Source organism: Oncorhynchus gorbuscha, linkage group LG17, assembly GCF_021184085.1.
Source record: "Oncorhynchus gorbuscha isolate QuinsamMale2020 ecotype Even-year linkage group LG17, OgorEven_v1.0, whole genome shotgun sequence".
In the NCBI taxonomy this organism is placed as follows: Eukaryota; Metazoa; Chordata; class Actinopteri; order Salmoniformes; family Salmonidae; genus Oncorhynchus; species Oncorhynchus gorbuscha.
The window spans coordinates 37,039,846-37,049,234 of record NC_060189.1 but is presented as its reverse complement, the minus strand read 5'-3'; positions in this window follow the sequence as shown (position 1 = coordinate 37,049,234).

Sequence of the window (9,389 nt, the reverse complement as noted above, 5' to 3'; positions counted from 1 at the left end):
CCAAACATCCTCCTCTGACAAAGCCAAGAAGCTGCTCTCTCTCATTAGTGTGTGAGGACAGCATAGCAAGCCCAGAGTGAGAGCTTCCTCCTTCTTTCTCCCTCTGAAGTTAGTTTCTGCCTATTGTAATGGCAAGGCAGATTCATTAATATACCACTGATAAGTACCAAGGAAATGATTTGGATGAGGAGGAGGAAAAAGAGAGGGAAAGTGGTGGGGCGACGGGACAATCACTCTCCCTCTTCCGGCTGGGCCATGCCAGCTTTCGGAAGTAGATGACAGGCGCTGACAGGGAGGGGGTGCGTTCAGGCGGGGTGGGGAAAGAGGTGGCCCAGTGAGCGCCTAGAGGACACCGCAAGGGGCGGAACGGCCCCCACCGCGCCCCGGCCTCACAACGGATCGACAGAGGGATTGTGTTGACAGGGGGGAAGAGGAGAGAAGGAGAAGCAGCCACATTTACAGCAGGGATGGAAATTCATCAAACTAGGGGAACACCTCCAAGTGCCACGCTGCAACAGCAGGCTCTGTTGAGCTCTGTGTGTGTGTTTCTGTGTGTTGCTCTCATTCCTATTGGAAAGTCAGGGCTATTTCTCCGTGATGGATGGGAGAGTTGAGGTGGTCTTCGTTAGAGCATTGCTCATTAGTAATGTATGCTACTGTCCTGTCTAATTGCTTGCCCATAATTGTCAGTGTAGGAGAAATGATCAAACTCCCTCTGACCTATTCTCCATCGGTGCTGCAGATTTCCCCTGCGCTGCAGCTTTACTACTTTGATATGTCTAAAAGTGGATATTAAGTGGGTCATTAACATGTGTCCAGCATCTGTTACGGTAACAATGTTTAATCACAAACTAAAAGTTGCTTTCGTAAAAAATGTGTTCAGCACTTCTAAAGCTCAACTACACAAGCAGTTAATCATTCATTTCTTTCCCCGTTTTCATATGTGTGGGATTAAACAAAACAAATAGGTTGAATGAAGTGCTAATAGTGCTGACCCTGTGCTGTTTCTCACTGCTTTTCCCAAATGTGATAAAGGGTGTAGGTGTTTCACTCATGTGCAGCAGCCGTAGAGGACCCAGCCCTACTCCCACTGTCAGTGCATCTGCTTCTGTCTCTCCATCGTCTCGCTGCCATCAGGTTTCATACCTAGTTGATTCCAGGATTGTGGAGGCTCTGCTGGGATGGGGTCTGGCTAGAGGCTTGGAGCTAGGGTTGGACCTGGCTGTGGCTGACCTGGCTCAGGTAGGGGCTGGCTGGGGCTTGGAGGTTGGGCGGGAGCCATGGCCATGGTTGTGGTGGGTGCTGCCGATGGTGGAGATGGAGGCCTTTGTTAAAAGATCAGGTGGAGTGTGGGGGTTTGGGCACAGTGAACTAAGGGGGGCAGGGGTGCTCCATGCTGCTCTGCCAATCTGCTTCTAACTCTACCACATCACCCCCTCTACACAAACACACAGTCACAGACACACCCCTTCCCGAGCTGAAAGGAAGGAGGGGGTGTGAGAGGCCACCAGGGGAAGGGACTGGCCGGCAGGGGTGTTTGGGTGGTTATCCAGGCAGTGTGAAACCCAATTCACACCCAAGGACAAAGAGGGAGAGATCATCTCCTGTTAAATACACCTGTCTACCCTCATCTGTCAATCAGCAGATCTTTAATAAACATGGATTTAGAGGAGAGAAATAGGCTACGTCCCAAACGGCACCTTATTCCCTATGTAGTGCACTACTTTTGACCAGGGCCTCAAGGGGCCATTTGGGACGCAAGTAGACATGAGAGATGTTTTTTTTTTGTATTGGTATTTATTTGGTATTTAACAAAAAGTGCACAAAGTTTTGTAACTGTTATAGCCACAAAAAAGCACAAATCCATCAGAATCACTACAAACTTCAATCCCTGTATGATTCAAAGTGGAAATGGTGTCCAGTAAGTACCGTAAGTACTATGTATTAGCCTATACATTAACAGAGTGGTTATGCAGAGAAGCATTTTGCCCACGCTCTCATTTTCATGATGCGTATGTCAAAATCAAGCAATGCCTTCCTTAGCTGCAATTCTGTCATTCCTTTTTTACTGCAGAAACAAATCCGTGTGACAAATATACACTTTCTGTAAGTGTGACAAACACACAGCAACAACGAGATGACATCATACGTATATAAAATCCTAGATAGAGAAATTAAGTCATATAATACAACATTAAAGTAGTCCCGTTCCCTGTTGATGTGAAGCATTTTGATCCCTTGTTCCCTCAGTCCATCTAAAATAGTTTTACCAGAAGCTCCAAACCAATGATTGAAATGTTCATATCTGTTTAGAACTACATCAAGTTTCTGAACATGAATCCTAAAAATACCAGGGTACAAACTGATTATGTGAAAACTCATAAAGGAAGCAAGACAGCGCAATAAAAACAAAAGGCAAACTGTCGTCGCTGAAACTGTGTGACATACCTGAGGCTGTCCATGTGCGAACGTAAGGTAGCAGAGTTCAGTTGTGGCTGTCATGCAGATGATGCTGTGGAACATAAGTAACAACCAGACACAAGAGTGCTCCCCTGAACATTAGTCATGACACACACACACCTTTCCGTATCAACAGAGCTTTAGTCCGCATCACACTCCGGGGACATTAAACGAGGGGGGGGGGGGGGACGAGGCGAAGAAGAGAGAAAACAGCTCTCTTCATTTCTAGGTGATTCACGTTTTGAGTGGGCTTGCAATATTGCTTCATGGAAAGTGTGTGAGCCTAGGCAGGAGCATTAGCCTGGGATCAGCAGGGCGGACCATTGGTCCGGGTCAAAAGTAGTGCACTACATAAGGAATAGGGGTGCTATTTGGGACATACCCTTAAGTTTCATTAGGGAGCAGAGCTCCGGCTTTATTACCCAGATTTTGAGTTTTATGGTTATCATTATTTGCCATAGAATTATTATTCGAATAGATCTGCTAGTCAACTGTTTGGGATGGACATTAGGGCAGGACGTCTGTGTGTGCGTGACAGAGAGTGAGGGAGAGAAAGTGTGCGTCTGCGTGCACGTGTGTATCCGTTTCAGTCATGTTGTGGGGTTGTCAGCGGGTCTCAGAGGAGTCGGGCCACGGCAGCTCTGTTTCCGCGGCGATGCGATGACGTGCAGCGTTCCCAGTGCAGAGCTCACTGATCTCTCTCAGTAGACTCTTCTGTGTTTCCATCAGAAAGTCCTCCTGGAAATGACAAACAGTCAAAGACACTGAGTACAGTAGAGTACAGTAGGGAGGACCACAGGATGCATATTTCATCTCCTACAGCACTGTCTTTCCATCTCGTCTTATTCTTATTTATTTATCTATTCCTTTGTGTTTCTTTGGGTTCTATATGATAGAGGGGAACTCATGAGTAAGTAGGAGAACAAACACATATGCTTCTTGCTGCCATGTTGTGTTGAGAGAGAGAGAGAGAGAGAGAGAGAGAGAGAGAGAGAGAGAGAGAGAGAGAGAGAGAGAGAGAGAGAGAGAGAGAGAGAGAGAGAGAGAGAGAGAGAGAGAGAGAGAGAGAGAGAGAGAGAGAGAGAGAGAGAGAGAGAGAGAGAGATCTGACGCGTAGCGAGCTGGCTGGTGGACAGCATTAGAGATGCTGTTTCCTCCTCATAATTTATCGGCGTGACGGCCAGGCCCTCCAGCACACCGGTGTGATTCTTTCAGCGTTGGGGGATGGAACCCTGCGTAGACCCGCTGTCATCCCGCAGTGACTACCCACCCACCCACACTCAACCGCAGCCCAAGCAAAACCCACACCAATCCAACCCATATCCAGGCCCATGTGTTACTGTGAAGCAGAGGCAGCAGTGTATGGGTTTCCTTCTCCCTCCTCCTCCTCCTCCTCCCCACCGCGAGGCCGGGCCGGTCTGCAGCAGAGCAGTTAATAAAGAGATTGATTATCAGGCTGTCAGGAAGTGACAGTTGGACAGGGCGTCTCTGCGTGAGTGACAGAGGGCACGCTAGCCGCACAGCAGCCAGGAGAGGAGGCACAGGCACCACACAGCCTTCCGCTCTACCCGCTCCAACCGCCCTGTGCCACCCACACCCCCGGCACCCAACCCGACACCCTGCTTCAAGCCGTGCCAACACTGCTGCCTGCCGGGGGAGAGGGAGGAGGGTGAGAGAGATGGGGGCATGCAGAGCACGCTGCTCCAGCCTTCTGGAGTAGGAGAGAGAAAGACAGGGAGAGGAGGAGAGGAGAAGGAGATGAGGAGAGCAAATCAGCGGCTGGTGACTCTCACTGCCAGAGTCAGAGAGTCAGAGTTCACAGCCGCTGCCTTCTGGAGCGAGAGAAAGCACGAGAGGGAGCGCAAGAGGAGGGGGAGAGGGGGGGGGGAGAGAAAGAGATGCCAGTGACAACATACTGTACTGCCGGCGAGGTCATATATGCAATACACACGAGCACACACGCACGCACGCACGCACACACACAGGTTTTAGGCATTATCTTGAGTAACATTTACAATGCTCAGTTTTTTAAAACTTAAACACAGATATGCACAGCCAGTCACAGAGCATTCTAGTGAGGATATCCCTGGCTCGGTGATAGAAGGGGAGGTGTTGAGTGCCGAGTGCACAGCCCACACCCTAATTAATGATTTAACAGCACACAGGTACGCCCAGACAGCCAGGCAGGTGCTCTACTCGTTCGCTTTGTGCTCCTCTCAGTGTCACTCCTCCCCTGCACTGAAGGCTGTCTGGGTGCTACACCTCTCCTCCTTCTGACTCTGTTTGAAGTTTGGGACCTGCCTGCCCATCGGTCTGTCTGTCCAACAACAGCGCATCCCCCAATCCCCAACACCGTCCCCCCTTTTTATTGAAATCCCAGCACTGATAACATCAGGTGACAACAGTGGATTCATCCTTTCCGGCTGAGTTGCAGCTTGCCGCATTACCCTGTTCAAACAGTGCATTGTTCAAAGACAATTAGTGTGTGTGTGTGTGTGTGTGTGTGTGTGTGTGTGTGTGTGTGTGTGTGTGTGTGTGTGTGTGTGTGTGTGTGTGTGTGTGTGTGTGTGTGTGTGTGTGTGTGTGTGTGTGTGTGTGTGTGTGTGTGTGTGTGTGTGTGTGTGTGAAAAAAAAGCTGCTCTCTGTCTTGAAGAAGATCAAAACAACCCCAGAGGAAAACACACAGTGAAGGTTTCTGATCTGCTCTGGCCATGCAGCGCTGTGATGAGAGGAGGAGAGGGGAGAGGAGGAAGGAGCTGTCCGCCTGCCATGCTCCCGAACGCAGTAGCAGACTAGAGAGGAGTGGAGCAAGGCCTCTCGCCGGATGGACGTTTCTTCTGGTAGCACATTGTGTGTAGTACTAACATGTTCATCTCGCATTGTACAGTAAACAGACAGTATAGGCTACAGCGTTCTGCGTGTACTAACTGCTGTCTGTTCACACACACACACACACACACACACACACACACACACACACACACACACACACACACACACACACACACACACACACACACACACACACACACACACACACACACACACACACACACACACACACACACACACACACACACACACACACACACACACACACGCACACACACTTCTTATTCTGAACACTGGAAGCATCTACCTAAGAGGAGAGACTACCTACTTAGTAATAGACATTTTTATTTGTTTTACAATACCATTGTGAGATTTTATTTTGACCATGGGAAAAAGACCATCTGTAAAGATTGTGAATGTGGGTTCAATTGGAATATAACCGTATACTGTGTAGCCGAGCTCCCTTCTGACACACAAGGTTGACACACCGCAATAATGACCATATGCTATATAACGAGCATGAAACGTTTTATACAAAGGAGCAGCATGACCACCACACTGGAGCTACACCCCATGCTCGCTCTCTGCCACGGGGAAACACAGGAACCGTCACAACCATCAGACAATGGGTATGACCATCACACTGACATGTTAATAAGATCATGGCGATGTGTCTATCAAGAGTGTAATGATTTAGGATGACTGTGGCCCCGGAAATAAAAAAAAGGACCCGGACTCCAGAAGACTCCAGAGATGATCACATTGTGCTTCTTTTCTGTAGGAGGCAACGTTTATAGTTTCTATGTTAGAGTACATAACATTCTTGCATTAGTATGTCATATGAAAACAGACCTAACGGCGTAATTGTTGAAGTCGATTCACAGGGCATCAATCTGGAATTCTGAATACAATCGCAATGCCATTTACAATACGTGCTGTGTGTGTGGCTCATATCGGTCTCACATATCGCACCACTATACATGTTTGATAATATTCACAATGTGTAATGAATGTGATAGCAACAGTATGCCTATCCTGAATGCATTTGCAATGCCATCTTCAATGGGTCACCAGCTCTCATGCTAGGTTGTCAGTCTTCCACCACTATGTCACATGGGTGCAGCAACAAAGTGTGAGGGAAGGTTATCAATGCAAAATGAACATGACTGTGAGAGGATTGTAAACACAACCATATCCAACACTTAAATGGTGCCTCAGAGTATCGGGACTATCTATCACCCTTGCAGTTCACATGCGTAACACTTTCTTTCGATAGTTCGTCTGTAGGTGCTCCACAGACTATCAAAGGGCTTCTTGCTATGCTACCTGCCGCCCTCTGGATAAGAGCGTCTGCTAAATGACTTAAATGTAAATGTAAATGTTATCAGTTACATACCAGTAACATGCCAACTGTATGTCTGCTGACTTTCAACAAGAAAGTGTCTGTAGTCCATCTAGAGATGTTCAACAAACTGTCTGTAGACTCAGTAGCATCTCAACTGTATATGTCATCATTATCAAATCTGACCAAAACTCTATCCTCCTGATTCCTGTTCACAAGCAAAAAGTCAAAAAGGAAGTACCAGTCACCCACTCAACATGGAAGTGGTCCGGTGAAGCGGATGCAAAGCTACAGGACTGTTTTGCAAAGACTGGAATATGCTTCGGGATTCATCTGATGGCATTGAGGAATTTACCACATCAGTAACCGGCTTCATTAATGAGTGCATTGACGACGTCATCCCCACAGTGACCGTACGTACATATCCCAAACAGAAACCATGGATTACAGGCAACATCCGCACTGAGCTAAGGCTAGAGCTGCCGGGTTCAAGGAGTGGGACGCTAATCCGGACGATTATAAAAGAAATCACGCTATGCCCTCCGATGAACTATCAGGCAAAGTGTCAATACAGGACCAAGATCAAATTCTACTACACCGGCGCTGACACTCATCAGATGTGGCAGGGCTTGTAAATGATCACGGATTACAAAAGAAAACCCAGCTGCAAGCTGTCCAGTGAGTTCACTGGCAAGTTCTCAGACATTTTCAACCTCTCCCTGACCCAGTCTGTAATACCTAGAATGTTTCAAGCAGACCACCATAGTCCAGACGCTATCTCTACATATCTGTAGCCATGAAATGTGTTGAAAGTTTGATCATGGCTCATCCCAGACACCCTGGAACCACGGTAATTCGCATACCACCCCAACAGATCCAAAGATGATGCAATCTCTATTGCACTCACCACTGCTCTTTCCCACCTGGAAAAAAGGAACACCTACCTGAGAATGCTGTTCATTGACTACAGCTCAGTGACTACAGCTCAACACCATAGTACCCTCCCTCAAAGCTCATCACTAAACTAAGGACCCAGGGATCCTGACGGGCCACCCCCATGTGGTGGGGGTAGGAAAAAACACATCTGCCACGCTGACCTTTAACACGGGGGCCCATCAGTGGTGCATGCTTAGTGCCCTCCTGTACTCCCTGTTCACCCACAACTGTGTAGCCAAGCACGACTCTAACATCATCATTAAGTTTGCCGACAACATGACGGTGGTAGGCCTTATCACCGACGACAATGAGACAGACTACATGGAGAAGGTCAGAGACCTGGCATTGTGGTGCCAGGACAACAACCTCTCCCTCTACGTCAGGATGACAAAGGAGCTGATCATGGACTACAGGAAATGAAGGGCAGTGTCGAGAGCGTTCCTCAGTGTCCACATCACTAAGGACCTATCATGGTCCAAACACACCAACACAGTCATGAAGAGGGCACGACAACGCCTATTCCCCCTCAGGAGACTGAAAGGATTTGGCATGGGCCCTCCGATCCTCAAAAAGATATACTGCTACACCATTGAGAGCATCTTGACTGGCTGCATCACCGCTTGGTATGGCATCTTCTTGGCATCCGTCTGCAAGGTGCTACAGAGGGTAGTGCGTACGGTCCAGTACATCACTGGGACTGAGCTCCCTGCCATCCAGGACCTCTACACCAGGTGGTGTCAGAGGAAGGCCCTGAAGGCCCTCTAGTCACCTAAGTCATAGACTGTTCTCTCTGCTAACGCACGGCAAGCGGTACCGGAGTGCCAAGTCTGGGAACAAAAGGCTCCTGAACAGCTTCTACCCCCAAGCCATAAAACTGCTGAACAGTTAATCAAATGGTTACCAGGACTATTTGCATTGACCCCCCCTTTTGTTCACACCCCACATTATTGCACTTGCTTTATGTACACTCACTGGACTCTACCCACACACTCACACATACTACACTGACACTCCAACACACACACGCTCACACACACACGCTCACACATGCATATTGACGTCACACACCCTCACACATAGACACACTTTCATACTCTTCACATATAATGCAGCTACTCTGTTTATTATCTATCCTGATTGCCTTATCACTTTTATCCCTAGCTGCATGTACTGTATATACCTCAATTACCTCAACTACCTCATACCCCTGCACATTGAATCAGTACCGGTACAAAATACAAATACTCCTTGTATTGAGCCTTGTAATTGTTATTTTATTGTGTTACTATTTCCTTTCTTTCCTGATTATATATTTTTTTAAATCATGCTTTCTAACTCTTCATTGTTGGGAAAGAGCTCATAAATTAGCATTTCACTGTCAAATCTACACCTGTTGTAATTCAGCGCATGTGACAAATAAAATTAGATTTGACATGATTTTCAGAATAATTCACAGTACTTAATTAACGCAATAGGGAAGGTATTCTGAAAACAACCATACATTCCATACTGGCACTGTGATACAGGCATATCCGCCGCACAGCAGCAGTGTGTGTCTACACACAACAATGCAATCCCCCCCCCCCCCACCCGCTTGAATGGGCTTATCCTGTCTCTCTCATCCCAGTAAACACTCTTTTTGCACTCGATTGGTCGTCGGAGAGATCAATAGCCTCAGACAGAGCGAGCAGAACACCAGGGTAGGGATGGTGATGTCTCGTTGGGTTGATTTTTTCCCTCTCTCCTTAAACCGACACAGAGCACGAGAGACCATTTCACACCCCCACCAAAATAAAAGGAGAGATGAAAAAAAGGAAAG